This window comes from Lissotriton vulgaris, chromosome 7, assembly GCF_964263255.1.
Source record: "Lissotriton vulgaris chromosome 7, aLisVul1.2, whole genome shotgun sequence".
Lineage (NCBI taxonomy): Eukaryota > Metazoa > Chordata > Amphibia > Caudata > Salamandridae > Lissotriton > Lissotriton vulgaris.
In genome coordinates, this window is record NC_141695.1 from 963,294,241 (window position 1) to 963,307,977 (window position 13,737).

Sequence of the window (13,737 nt, forward strand, 5' to 3'; positions counted from 1 at the left end):
TTGTTACATATTATGTCTTGTAGGGCAAGAACATGCATAATAACCAACTGTAGCACCCTATCTCGACGACTTTCCTTGTTGGGGCGTCCTGATCTGTCCAGGTAAGGGTCAATTGGCCTCCCAATACCTCCTTGACTTTCGATCAAAGACCCAGATAGGGAAGAGACAAAAGAGGCCCTGTCCTGGCTAGGGGCCAAATGGATCCTACCACCAGGGTCCAGTCCAGTGTCTTTAACTTCACAAGAAACATTGGAACCCAGAGATCCTGTCCACTTTATGTGAACAGAAAGAGGGAATGATTTCTTTATGAGAATGTCATAGTGCCATATTTCTTCAGGGATGGGGAGTTCCTGGGCTGGGCAGAAGCTTCAGGAGTGTCCCTAGTCAGGCTACTGCTAATAGCTCAAACCACCCAATCCATCTTCAACTTATCCGACTTTGAACCCAACAAAAGAGTTTCCAATACCAGGGCGATATCAGGAGCCTTTGAAGCAATTTATGTGAGGGTCTTTTTTGACTGATATCTATACCACTATTATAAAGGAAGAACTTTGAACCTTTGAGGCGGGTAAACTCGGGAACCACAGCGCCAATCCACACACCCGATACATCGTTGAAATTGTCAGGGTGTGCAGATGGACATAGGCTATATAAATAAAAAAATATACGCTATTTTAAAAAAGTTACGAGAAAAATACTACTCTGGGACATTTCCTGCAAACAGGTAAGTAAAAATCGTTTTTTTAAATCAGTGTCTTTTTTACAGAATTTCTTTAGGTTTTCAAACTCCACACTCGATATTATCCTATGGAGGAAAATATGGTTATTGGTTTTGAGGTATGTATTTGGTAGTGGGAGTTGAGGTTCTGGGGGTAGACTCAGGGGTCCCCCACGGTCAGTGATGCGCTCTTGTTACACCCTCAACAGCACCAGGGCAGCCGGGTGCAGAGTGTTGAGGCCCAATGTGGAGGAGTGTGGCTCACTGATTAGAGCGGCAGACCCTGATGCAGAGGTCTGGCCCGGGACCAGGGTTCAATTCCCGACACAGCAGGGTCCTGAGCCCAAAATGTCCACGGACTCGATAATTCTCGCCTCGGTGCCTACTCTTATCATGGGGTCCCACGCTGCAACTCTGGGCAATAGCTTGCTTAATCTCCACTACGGCGGCCCACCCGCTGCGGGATGCCTGGCTTTCACCTTGGGGATGCCCAGTAGGGGTTATCTCACAGGGAAAAAGCCAGGACGGGTTCCCAAGGCAAGCGCCTTGATGCCTTTGGGTGATACGTGCGCTATATAAGTCGCAATACATTTACAATGTTATTCAATGGGGGATAGGTGGCCTCCGGTTGGTGGCTGCCCACAAGCAGGCCACTTGCTTGTGGGAGCCAAGCTCCTGGTGTTAGGCTCAAGGCAAAGGGGGTTCTGGGTGAGCACCCACAGTCCACCTGCAGCTGCGCAGTGGCGGCTGGGTGCAGGGTACACTTTTGGCATCGGGTGCCCTGTTGTTTTTAATGGGGATTTTCGGTTTTGATTTTTAGCTGCAGGCTTGGTCCAGGAAGACTTCCCGGAGGAACCAACCGCTGGGCAGGGAAGTTGGAGGGCACGGGGATGTAGGTGCACCTTGGGTTCTTTTCTCCAGGGCGCAGGGCGGCTGGCTGGAGGGGTGTCTTTTGAGGTCGGATTTCACCTTATTTGGCCCCTGGTGCGTGGGGGGGGGGGGTATCTGTACACAGGCTCAAGGCGACGTCGGGGAGTCCTGGAGGTCACTGGCTGCAGAACAAGATGAATATTGGCACAGGATCTCCGGAAACTGCAGATGGGCCGGTAAGGCTGGGGCCAAGTCAGTTGTCCTCTGCAGTCTCCTCTGCTGGGCGTCTTCTTTCGTCCTTTTTGGGTCCCACCTAGAGAAGCATGCATGTGCTGAACAAGGAGAAGGCATCTTGGAATTACTTCAGACTTCCAAGAGACTTCTCCGTGTGGGTCTGCCTCCTCCCACACATCCCATTGGTGTTTGCGTGTGGCTTTCAATAATGAAAGTACACAATGGCCAAAGACGGATAAATGTCCCACCTTTCCTCAAAACTTTCACTCTCATGGCCTAGGGGTCTCGGGAGCGAGCAGCGGCGCGCAGGGTGCCATCTGTTCAAGATCAGGTTTTCAATTAGCCTTCACTTTCGCGTGTAGCAGCGGGCACGAAGACAGCTGCATTCTTTACAGCACGCACAAGCCAAAATCGGTTATTTTTTTTAAGGGCCCTCGTTTTAACTGGGTTTTTTTGTCGCGGGAGTCTGTTTTTTACTGCAGAATCCTCATTGTAATTGCCACAAGTGCGTTACTGAAATACAAATTAATAAAAATGTTCATCTTCTTTGACACACATATTTTAGACTCTTGTTTTATTCCTTAGTGTTTATTTATTTACTCCCACCCCCTCAGGTGGGTTGGTTTCGCCCAAAAGCATGACACTCGCCTCACCTATTGAGTGAGGGTAGGGGACTGTCTGCTCTTGCTCAGCGATTGGCTGGCTTCGAGGGGGACCTCAGTCACATGCTGTCTTAACCTAACGGTGCATGATCGAGCACGCTCCAGCCCATCACACCCCCTCCAGCGCTCAGGGCTGCACAGGGAGGAAACACGTGGGCAGCTGGTGTTAATAGCGACAAACGGACTCAGCCTTTGGTCCTGTCTGGTGGAATCCATAAACCGGAGGGCATCAAGGGCCACTAGCTGCTGTCCGGTGGACGCTTCTCGCGAGCATCGACCTGTGTGGCTCAAAGCCTACCCTGCCGCAGGAGAGCTCGGTGGTGAGATTTATGTTTCTTTGTCGGGGAGTCTTGGGCTGTGAATGTTGCCTGGGTCAATCAATCAATCTATCATAGGATTTGTAAAGCGCGCTACTTACCCGCAAGGGTCTCAAGGCGCTACGGGGAGGGGGGCTGTTACTGCTCGATGAGCCAGTTCTTGAGGAGTCTACTGAAGGCGAGTTGGTCTTGGGTCTGTCGCAGGTGGGTGGGGAGTGTGTTCCCAGTTTTGGATGTGAGGTAGGAGAAGGATCTGCCGCTGGAGGTGGTTTGTTGGATGCAGGGGACAGTGGCGAGAGCGAGGCTGGCGGAGCGGAGCTGGCGGGTGGAGTTGTAGAAGCTGAGTCTGCTGTTTAGGTAGGCTGGTCCGGCGTTGTGGAGTGCTTTGTGTGTGTGGGTGAGGGGCTTGAAGGCAATCCTCTTCTCGGCAGGGAGCCAAAGTAGGTCTCTCAGATGGGGGGTGATGTGGTTGCGGCGGGGGCATTGACAATCAGTCGGGCGGAGGCGTTTTGGATGCGTTGTAGTCGTCGTAGGTGCTTGGCTGGGATTCCTGCGTAGAGTGTGTTGCCGTAGTCCAGTCTGCTGCTGACGAGGGCCTCTGTCACTGTTCTTCTGGTTTCGGTCGGTATCCACTTGTAGATCCTGCGGAGAGTGCGGAAGGTGTTGTAGCAGGAGGAGGAGACGGCATTGACTTGCTTGGACATGGAGAGGTAAGAGTCGAGGATGAATCCCAGGTTGCGTGCATGGTCGTGGGGGTTGGTGCTGTTCCCAGTGTGGTAGGCCACCAGGAGCGTCCCAGGCTGAGGGGGAGGGTCCGAGGGTGAGAATCTCCGTCTTGTCAGAGTTCAGACAACTCCTCCTCATCCAGTCAGCAACATTCTTCATTCCCTCGTGGAGGTTGGTTTTGGTGGTGTGGGGGTCCTTGGTGAGGGAGAGGATGAGCAGGTTGTCGTCGGCGTAGGAGATGATGTTGAGGTTGTGGTGGCGGGCCACTTGTGCGAGGGGGGCCATGTAGACGTTGAACGGTGTCGGGCTGAGGGAAGAGCCCTGGGGAACGCCGCAGATGATGTTGGTGGCTTCTCAGCGGTAGGGTGGTAGGTGGTGAGTCTGAGCGGCTGATTTAGTAGTCTTATTCGTGTAAAGTGCATCCCTGTGGCTGCCCATGTGTACTGTCTTGTAAGTACTTATTGTTATGGAAGGTGGCCCCACTGAATGCTTATCCTATATGTATATACATGTGTGTATATGTAAATGTATATACCTGTGTTCTTCTATTGTCCCTTCCTGATGGTATTGATCTGTGTTGGATTTTCATGATGCTCTCAGCTCAAGTTGACAGTGTAATTGAATCCTTGTGTGACATCCTGGAAATAGGACATTTATATGACGTACAATTAGGGGGCGTTGTAAAAACATGCTCAACTAACTGTGGCCAAATTGTTAATGCAGCATGTGGCATGCGGGTGGGTAGCTTCAGGCTCCAATTAATGCTGTCATGATGCCACTTGTCGCGTGCTGGTCTAGTGGGCGCTTTGTGGTGCGGGTGTATCTACAGGGTGTCCCTCGTCACAGACAGTTGCATCTCCGTAGTGTCTGTCTGCAGGCAAGCATTGAGGCGGGGGAAGGATGGTCCGCTGGTGCTTCAAAGTATACGCGCTGCTTCATGGCACTGAGGCCTGCGTGTTTGACCTGGGTGACCAGCATCATGTGTGAGCCTCGGAGCTGGGGGACGATTAGGCTCGGGCAGTGTGCTCTGACTGACAATCGAGGTAACGTGGATCTCCCGGTGCCGACTCCAATACATGCCCCTTTGTGTTGACAGAGGAGAGGCCGGGCCTGACACTATTTAACACCCCAAAGAGTGCACATTACAATTACTTTACATGTGGGAACACCTATTTTAACTTGACATGCAAATGTAATCCCGTGCATTCATGTTTTTGATTACGTTTCTTACTTTACAAGAAGTTCTCTCTCCATCGATTTTGCACTCCCAACCCACCAGTCTCCCATCAGCTCCTTTCAGTGTCTCCCTGAATCCCTCTGTCCAGGCGCCTCCTCCCACCAATCCTTTCTTAGCACAAATAATACAGTAAACTTTCACGAGGGCCGGCCAATGTCCTGTGGGGTCACTTGCAGGCTGGTGCCCTGCCTCCTTGTTCCTACTCCTTACTCTCTGCCTGCTGCCCCTTGAGCTACCCGGCCTCTGCCCCTGTCTCTTATCCTTCTCACCTCTCACTTTCTCCTACCCCTTCCGCCTCCACTCGCTATTGTCTCCTTTAGTCCCTGCGCCAACGCCCGTTCCCTGTCTCGGCTGTCTCTCCTAGATACTCCTGGTCTTTTTTGATTTACCTAATCTTTCTCACCTTCCTCCTTTTTTCACTCACTTTCACCTCCCACCTCTCTTACCTCCTCTCCCTCTTTCTCTACTCTCTCGTACTCCCTCGTTCTTACCGTCTCAAAAAACCCTGTGCATTTTGCTGTCTCTTATCTCTGCCTCTTTTACCCCCCTCTGTCTATGCTGTTTGTGCTAAATCCCTGTCCCTTAACACTTCTTTCACCCCCCTTTTTGTTTTGAGTCTTACATTCCAGATTTACAGGTTAGCAAGACGTTATCTGTAATTTAAGTTAATGTTATGGTAATCACATGAGGAGCAGAGGTGGGGGCTGTCATATCCTTTTCCAGCATGAAGCCTTGGATGACCTGCAAAATGGCCCTGCTCTTCTCTGATTGGACACCCTCATACCTGTCACATCTAGAAACAAGATGCGCCCGGTATTATACAATGACGAAAAGGTGACTTGCACGCAAAGGTTTACAATATCTTAAAAGAGTTACATAGATTCCTTTTAGGCTTTTCATTTCTCTTGCAAATATGTGATGGGAATGGCGAATATAAACTGCATTCACCCTGTTGCAAAGGGTTGGGACTACACATTGCATCCTGGCTGCACTATTGAGAAAAGCGCAACCTAATGAAGTTCTTCTAACCAAAACAATAAGTTAATTTTGAAGGCAAACATGAGTGAAAGCAGACTTGTTAGTATGAATTGTGGTGCAACTTCTAATACTGGGAGTTCACTATATCAATGTAGTACAATTACACAGAATGTACTGCTTGGCTAAAGTCTTACAAAGTCCCAAATGCCAAAGACGAGCCAATGCTTGTTCTTCTTAGGTTGCAGGAATCTGCCTTCTTGGTTCAGTGCTGCCCCCTAAATACTGTATTTAGGGGGCATTTTAGGGATCTTGAGGTCAGTAGCTAATGGGCTACTGGCCTTGGGGTGACTACACCCTTGGTGTGCTCACCCCACGTAGGGGAGTGAGCACAAACCATAATCCTGATTGGGGAGTGCCAGCCATCTCCAAGATGGCTGGCACTGAAGAGTGGGCTTCACCTTGCCTCCCTCACCTGAGGTATGGAATTGGCAGAATTGGGCACACCTTCTAGGCTGGCTAGTTTTTCCCGCCTGTCTTCCCACTGAAAAGGAGGAGAGACAGGATGGGGGCTTGCTCCTGTTGGCAGGAGTTGCTGGGGGACGCATTACAAAGGCTGTCAGGCCTTTGATGCTCCACTGTCACAGATGGCTCTTCCTGGCCTGGGGAAGGTCTTAACACCTCTGCCCAGGAAAGGCTTTGTTTCTGGGATCAGGGAGCGAAGGCTCCCACCCTATAGGTCCATAAACATGTCTCGTGGTGGCAGGCTGGTGTGTACCAGTCAGGGAACTCACCAGAGGCTGGTTGTTTTTCAGGGGACATCTCTAAGATACCAGCTGTGTGTATTTTTCATTACATCTCACACTGGCATCAGTTTGGGTTTATTGTGCTGAGAAGTTTGATACCAAAATTCCCGGTTTTCAGTGTAGCCATTATGGTGCTGTGGAGTTTGGAATGACAAGCTCCCAGCATTATATACCCTTAATAGCAGCACTGCACTTACAATGTCTAAGAATGGACATATACACTGTTGGGGTACATGCACCTGTTCCCTCACCACTGGCGTATCATAGGGCATCCAGCTAGAGGGGTGACTGATCTATGGCAGGGCAGTGGGTTGTAGGCATGGCACACAGGGATGTGTGCCATGTCGATACTTCATTTTGTTCTGCACCAAAACACGCAGCCTGCAAATGCAGTGTGTGTGTGTGTGTAAAGGTACAGGGCCTCTAAGGGTGACACAATAAGTGCGGCAGCCCTTAGAGGTCTTCCCTGTTCACAGTGCCCTGGGTGCCTGTGGTACAATTTACCAGGGGCTGATCTGTGGCCAGAGATGCCAATTGGGTTAGTTTTGGAGAAAGAACACAGGCCCTGGGAACCTGATTGACAGGGACCCAGGGCACATCAAGTGAAAGTGCATCAGTAGTCAGGCAAAAAGTGGGGGGGTAATGTGACTCAAATACGCGATGAGGGAACTGACGTGTGCACAGTGAGATAATTATAATACACAACTTATCTTTCAAAAACAATTTCTTGCTAGTTTCCAGACACTGCTACTTGGAGCGGCCCACCGCAAAAAACCACAGAAGAGATACAAGTACAGTTTGATCCAAGGAGTGTCAAAATTAACATTCAAATATTTCAAAGCATATATTTCTGCTCTTCATTCAGAGAAAAAAAGCTCAAAGCAGGCTTGCGTCATCACTTCATCAAAAAGTCTTTTTATTTTCATTTCTTCATCATATCCATTTGTATCGAAGAGCCAATTTTCATATGTTCAATTAACTTTTCAAATGGTACAACTTTTCAACAGTTACAGCCAGCCTACGCGTTTTGTCCCATCTGGGACATCATCACGGCTTGTAAAAATTATTTTGTTGTTCTCAGCTTAGTTCCAATGTTTCTCGATAATTTCATCAGGTTCTAATGTTTCTCAAGACTCATTATTCAATTTCCCCCTTTATAGCCAACTCGCTCCCATATTTCCAACGCTACTTCTTGTTCAATTGTTAAAAGTTTTTATGGCTTCCCTTCCAAGTTCATATCGCCCACTGTATTAACACCTTGGCTGCTAATGGTTTTCCCCTCCTGTGCTGATCCTACTTGAACCCGATTGTTCATGACGAGCTCAGTTCGTCATAAGCACAGCTCCACTGTGCCTCATGACGAGTTGAGCTCGTCATGAGCATGGAAGGGGTTAATACAAGGACACTGTTTCTCCTTGCATTCTACAATTATTATCGTACTAGTCCCTTGTTGGTATCTGTAACCATTCCACGTTCATAAAGTCTCACGCTAAAAATTATCCTTCAACTCGTCCCATGCATCCTCATAATTAGTGTCCCATTCTCGGTATCCTTCCTTCCCGATAATCCCGCCATCCGTCATCTTGCCCAGGTAGGGCCCAACACATAATGTGACTACAGAGATTGACAACCATCAGTATACATTGTACAGGTCTTAACAAGAAAAGGAGGAGAGGAAACTCCAACATCTCTCACAAACAGTATCTAAAAAGCACCAAAGCTTAAGTTTAGAAGGAGGAAAGAGATTTGGTGACACTAAAGGCCAAGTATGCACAGTCCCGTGCTGCCCTATCCTCCCATTTTTTCAGCACAGCATTTCTCCATCGGTTGGAGGAGATGTTATTGTAAAGAGTCCCCTGATAAAATGAGAGTGCAGCCATTGTCCGTCTGAACCTCTTCCTCCTTCAGCCACGGTCTGAGTATTGATAACTGTAGAATCAAGGGAGGATAAAAATGGTCCATATCATTCAGGTCCTCGAATTACCTGTTCCTGCCATCAATGATAGGCAACATCATAGCAGTCTACAGAAGGCTATAGCAGAAGCCCAGATTCCAGAGTGTCAGTTGCAGCACCATGATCTTCATCATGGCAGAAGTCTTCTGCAATATGGATCCTGGTAGCTTTATACAAGAAAGGTCAGTTGTGACTCTTTCCCACCATGATGTGCAGGCAGGCCTGTTGGTGATGTAGCACACATGCAAAGATCAGTTTGGGAGTATTACGCAGTGTGTCTGCCCTGTAACCACTCTGTGGGCACACTAACATTCCAACTGGGGTGTGAATGTCTGACTTATGACCACTAGGAAGGAGGTGACAAAGGAAACTGTTCACATCGTTCCCCTTCTCCCCAGCCAGCAGCCCTAGGAAGTGAACATTGATCCTCTGTGTTAGAATTGGGGGTCTCTAGTTGGCAGAGGTAGGTACCTTTGTCAAAATAGGGATCCTTGCTTCTAGTCAGGGTAAGAGGGGTACACTCCTGGATAACCCCTGCTCATCCCTTGGTAGCTTGGCCGAGCAGACAGGTTTATCTCAGAGGCAGTGTGAAAAACATTTGTGAACACACACAGTAATACAGTGAAAACACTACAAATGGACACCACACCAAGTTAGTAAAATAAGTAATCTTTACTAGACTTAACACAAGACCAAATGACAAAAATTCAGAATACTGTAATCAAAAATAACTCATTTAAATGGTAGAAAATAGCTTAGTTCAATGTAGATGATAAATGCAACACTTTACTCTCAAAGTACCTTAGATGCGTCAGGCATTGCAAACAAAAGGGTCGCAGGGAAGTTGATGCGCTGTTCCTTACACTCAGTGGAGTGGATGCATTGGTTCCTTACTGTGCGGGGAGTTGTTGTGTCATTTATTACTCCGGTCCGATGACAATGCAACAAGATGGCACCTAGATGCAGTGCGATGATCCGGTGCGATGCGACAAAATGGCGTCTTTGATGCAATTTGACAACGTTGGATGTGAGGCGTGCACGCCCGACGGCCGGGCGGCGAACTCAGTAACTTCTGAGTTGCGACAGGCCCTGCGACACGCTTCTTCGGTGATGCGACGGAGACCTGTGTGGCGGCAACACGCTTCTCCAGTGATGCAACACGCTTCATCGGTGATACCACGAAGAACAGCTGCGGCGGCAGCACGCGTCTTCTACAATGCACGGCAACTGCTGCGGCGGCGACACGCTTCTCCTTGTTGCGTCGCGCTTCTAGCTCCCAGTGTCACGCAGTCTTCTCAGAAGGCCCAAACAACAGTAAGCACCTCTCTGCAGGTAGAATTCCCAGCAAGAGAATTCAGGGGAGGTGGTGGTGAAGTCTTGTATCCCTGAGACTTCAGGCAGGAGGCAAGAACACTTCAAGCCCTTGGAGATTCCTCTTCAAGATGATGAAAAGTGCACAAAAGCCCTCTTTCCCTTTCCTTGGCAAATAAAGTAACCACTGCAGGCTAACCCCAGAAATAGTACAGCACATGGGCAGTCTACTCCTTCAGCTTTCTTGGTTCTTCTCCTTGGCAAAGGTTTGTCTTGATTCTCAGAAATGATCTAAAGTTCTGGGGTCTGGGCCCCTATATTTATACTAGTAAACCTTTTATCCTCTGAAGGCAGAGGGTGCCTGTGCCCAGCCAAAACCAGTTATGTGCAGCTTCCTGGCAGGAGGTGGAGACATCATTGTTAAAAGCAGACCTGGCCCAGGTAGCTGAAAGGACATTTCCTCCCCCTACTCTCTATTCTATGAGGGCTCAGTTCAGTGAAAGGAAATCTTCACCCCCCTCCCAACTCTCTATTCAATGCAGGTCCTATTCAGCCCAGCCCTGACCCATCGGACAGACCGCTGCAGCCAAGGCCCTCTCCAGCCCCCTGCCACTCACAAACTAGACATGAAATACACAAATGTAGCAGAGGCATACTGGAGTTTTATGCAAGAAATACCTACTTTCTAAAAGTACTTATTTTAAACAGAATATAAAAATCACCTTCACTAAAAGATGTATTTTAACATTCTAAGTTCAGACATAATTAACTAGAATTTCTACCTAGTTCCCTGTGTCAGTTAGGATTATAAGATGTTATAATCAAACTGCCCATTCTGGCCTATGGGAACAGGTAGCTTTGCAGTAGTGAAAAACGAAATTGGATGTAATTCACTATCAGGACATGCCACACACATGAGGGCATGTACTACCTTTTACATACAATGTACCCTGAGGCCCAAGGTACCATGAGGGTACCTTGGGCCTAAATTAGGGGTGACTAACATGTAGAAAATGTAAGGTTTGGGGACTGGCAAATAGGTGCACTTGCCAAGTCGACATAGCAGTTTCAGACCACACACACGCTCTGCAATGGCAGGCCTGAGCCACATTTTACAGGCTGCTTCTGTATGAGGCACAATCAGTGCCCACCAGCAGCATTTGATTTACAGGCCATGGGCACACATGGTGCACTGTACTAGGGTCTGACAAGTAAATCAAATAGCCAATCATGGAGTCACTAATCCATTATTATAACAATTTATAATAGGTAGCACTTGTACATTGGCACTGAATACCAGTTGCCAAGTGCCCAAGGCATCTAGGCCAGCAAAAAGATAGCAAAAACATGGAAGGCAACAGCAAAAAATGGGAGGGAGACCCACGCCAATGGTGCCAGGTCTAACACTCTGACTGCAGTCCTTGACCTCCACCACATTCCTGCGCAGATGCCAGATCTCATTAACAACATCAGGGTCAGTTCCTAGGGCAGTAAAGTGGTCCTGCAGGACCAACACCCTGTGGTACATTGTATTGGTTACTTTCTTTGGGGACTCTCATGTAATCTTAGCACCGGGACACCTCCGCTGGAGGTAGCCGTGCGCTCTACAAGTCTCTAAAATAAATAAATAAATAAATATCCAGCCTCGCATGGAAGGTGTCAAAATCACACATCAAAGATTTGAACTCAGCAGCTGTAGATTTAGTGTCATGCTCATTGAGTCCATGGTAGTCTTAATGGCGGTGAGCTACCTCATCAACCTTTCCAGCGTGATGCTGCCATGGAAGCCCTTGGTGATTTGATTTAGTGGAATATGCCCCGGGCAATAGTTCACATGAGGACCACCAGGCCCCACCACCTGCAGGCGCAAAAGGCAAACACCCCTAAAAGCAGTCCACAAAAGTGTCAAGAAATCTCAGAATCAGGTAGTCAGAGGCAGGGTCTGTCAACTCCAGGTATGGGCAACAGGGTTGTGGCAAGCCTCTAATTCCCAGAAGCAGAGGAACGCTGATGAGTCAGAACTTCTAGGTAGAAAGTGTATCTGAAGCAGAGCTCAAGCAGTAAGTGATCTGCCATTTTGCTTTACCTGAATTTCGAAAACTGTTGTCTGGGGAGGCTTTGGGGTTCAATCTGTCTCTTGGTCTGGACACCACAGGTACAAAATGGAGATAGTCCTGCATCCCAATATGGTTAATAGGGAAGTGCAGTAGGGAGCAGTATTCCATATCAATCTCCTCACCACAGGAGGCCGAGACGGCGCTGACCCTAGATCAGTTCTCAATGCTCCCAAATCTGCCTCATCAGCCAATTAAAGGTTTCAAGCAGCAGTAGCAGCCAACAGCCCCTGGGGAGGGGCGCTCCACTTAGGAAGTGCAAAGTCAGTCTCGGTTAGAACCTTCGCCCCCTTGTCCTCAGCCAAGATGGTGACCATCACAGGGTGGATACAATTGTTGAGCCTAGGGTCAGAAAAGTCCACTGTGATGACAACAGTTTAATGGCTCCTCTGGTGAATAGGTTATGTGGGCACTCATAGGAGGCCTCACATCTGTGTCTTAGTCAGACCCTGAGTTCTGACCAGGCTGTGCCCTTCATTGAACTCACTCGAGTGGCCTGTGACCCACTTCAGGCAGCAAATGGAGTCGGAGGGCGACTAGACGGGCCCACACATGTCCCAGAGACCAGGTCATGAGTAGGTCACAGAAAACAAAGAGAAGGTGCCAGGCGACTGGAGCGCCTTAATGGGAGCAGGCAATAGTAGATGCCCCCAGACTTTGTCTTCTATGGACAGTTAGCTTCATTATGGTGTTCTCAAAAGCTTTCAAATTTTTAAAAGCTGATATTTTTATTCCAATATATTCCTGTGCATTTCCTCAGTGAATTTTTTTGAAAAATTTTGTTTTGCATTGACTCTTTTATATTGAAGAATAGGAGCCATTTCACATAACATTTTACCTTATTGATCTTTCGGGGCAATGGGCTTCTTGCTCAACCTGTATTATCTAATGCTTCGGGAAACTCAAGCCAATGTTCCTAAATGATATCATTTTGACAGGATGGAACAGTGAGAGACATGTGACAACCAGTGATTTTCAACGAGTGCTAACATGTGTATGTGATGAGTGTACCTTCATTTCAGATTAGGAAAACCTGGGTGTAATGCTAAGGCAGAGGCTTAGAGATGTAATGGGCAGAAGTGCTGTTTTGAAATTAGATTACATTAGAGTAGTGTGACATAATCAATTAACACCATATCAACTCACAGTAGCACCTGAAACTTTATGACATTTTTATAATGTAAATTGCTGTTTATGGGACTATCTTCAATCAGAAACATTCCTCTGTTTCTCTCCTATGCTATCTCATCGCTGGGGTGAGTGGTTCAACCTTCTAAATGGTAAATGGTGTGCAACTGTTCTGGATGTTAGTAGTAAACATAAATTCTGGAGAGGTGGACTGTGAAGACTGTTCGTGATTGCCCGTCACTGTGAATATAGATTATTACACACCTCATACATTAAACATAATTAAAAGGAGTTTGCAGAATTGGGGCTCTCACTGTGGGCAGTTTTGAGGTGAACACTCACACTTGTTCAGTTCTGCCCAAAGGTCTTGGGTTAAATTCTGAGATTGTTTGTTTTTCCAAATTGAGCTTGTGCCCCATAACATATTATTCACTTTGTAATCCTACTGTTTTATTATTTTACAAAACAGAACAGGGAGGAAGCATCCACTTCTGCCAAAGTACATGCAAGGTGCCCCAATGCTGATCAAAGTGCTCAAAAGCCTCTCTTTCATAGACGGATTCAATGGGTTTGATCTGTATTTCAGAAGCTATTGTGATCTTGTGCTTACAATATTATTAGGGAACTCATGTGTGTCTAGGGGTGGTATCTGTCTACACTAAGGCCAGTGTAAGAAAACATCTAT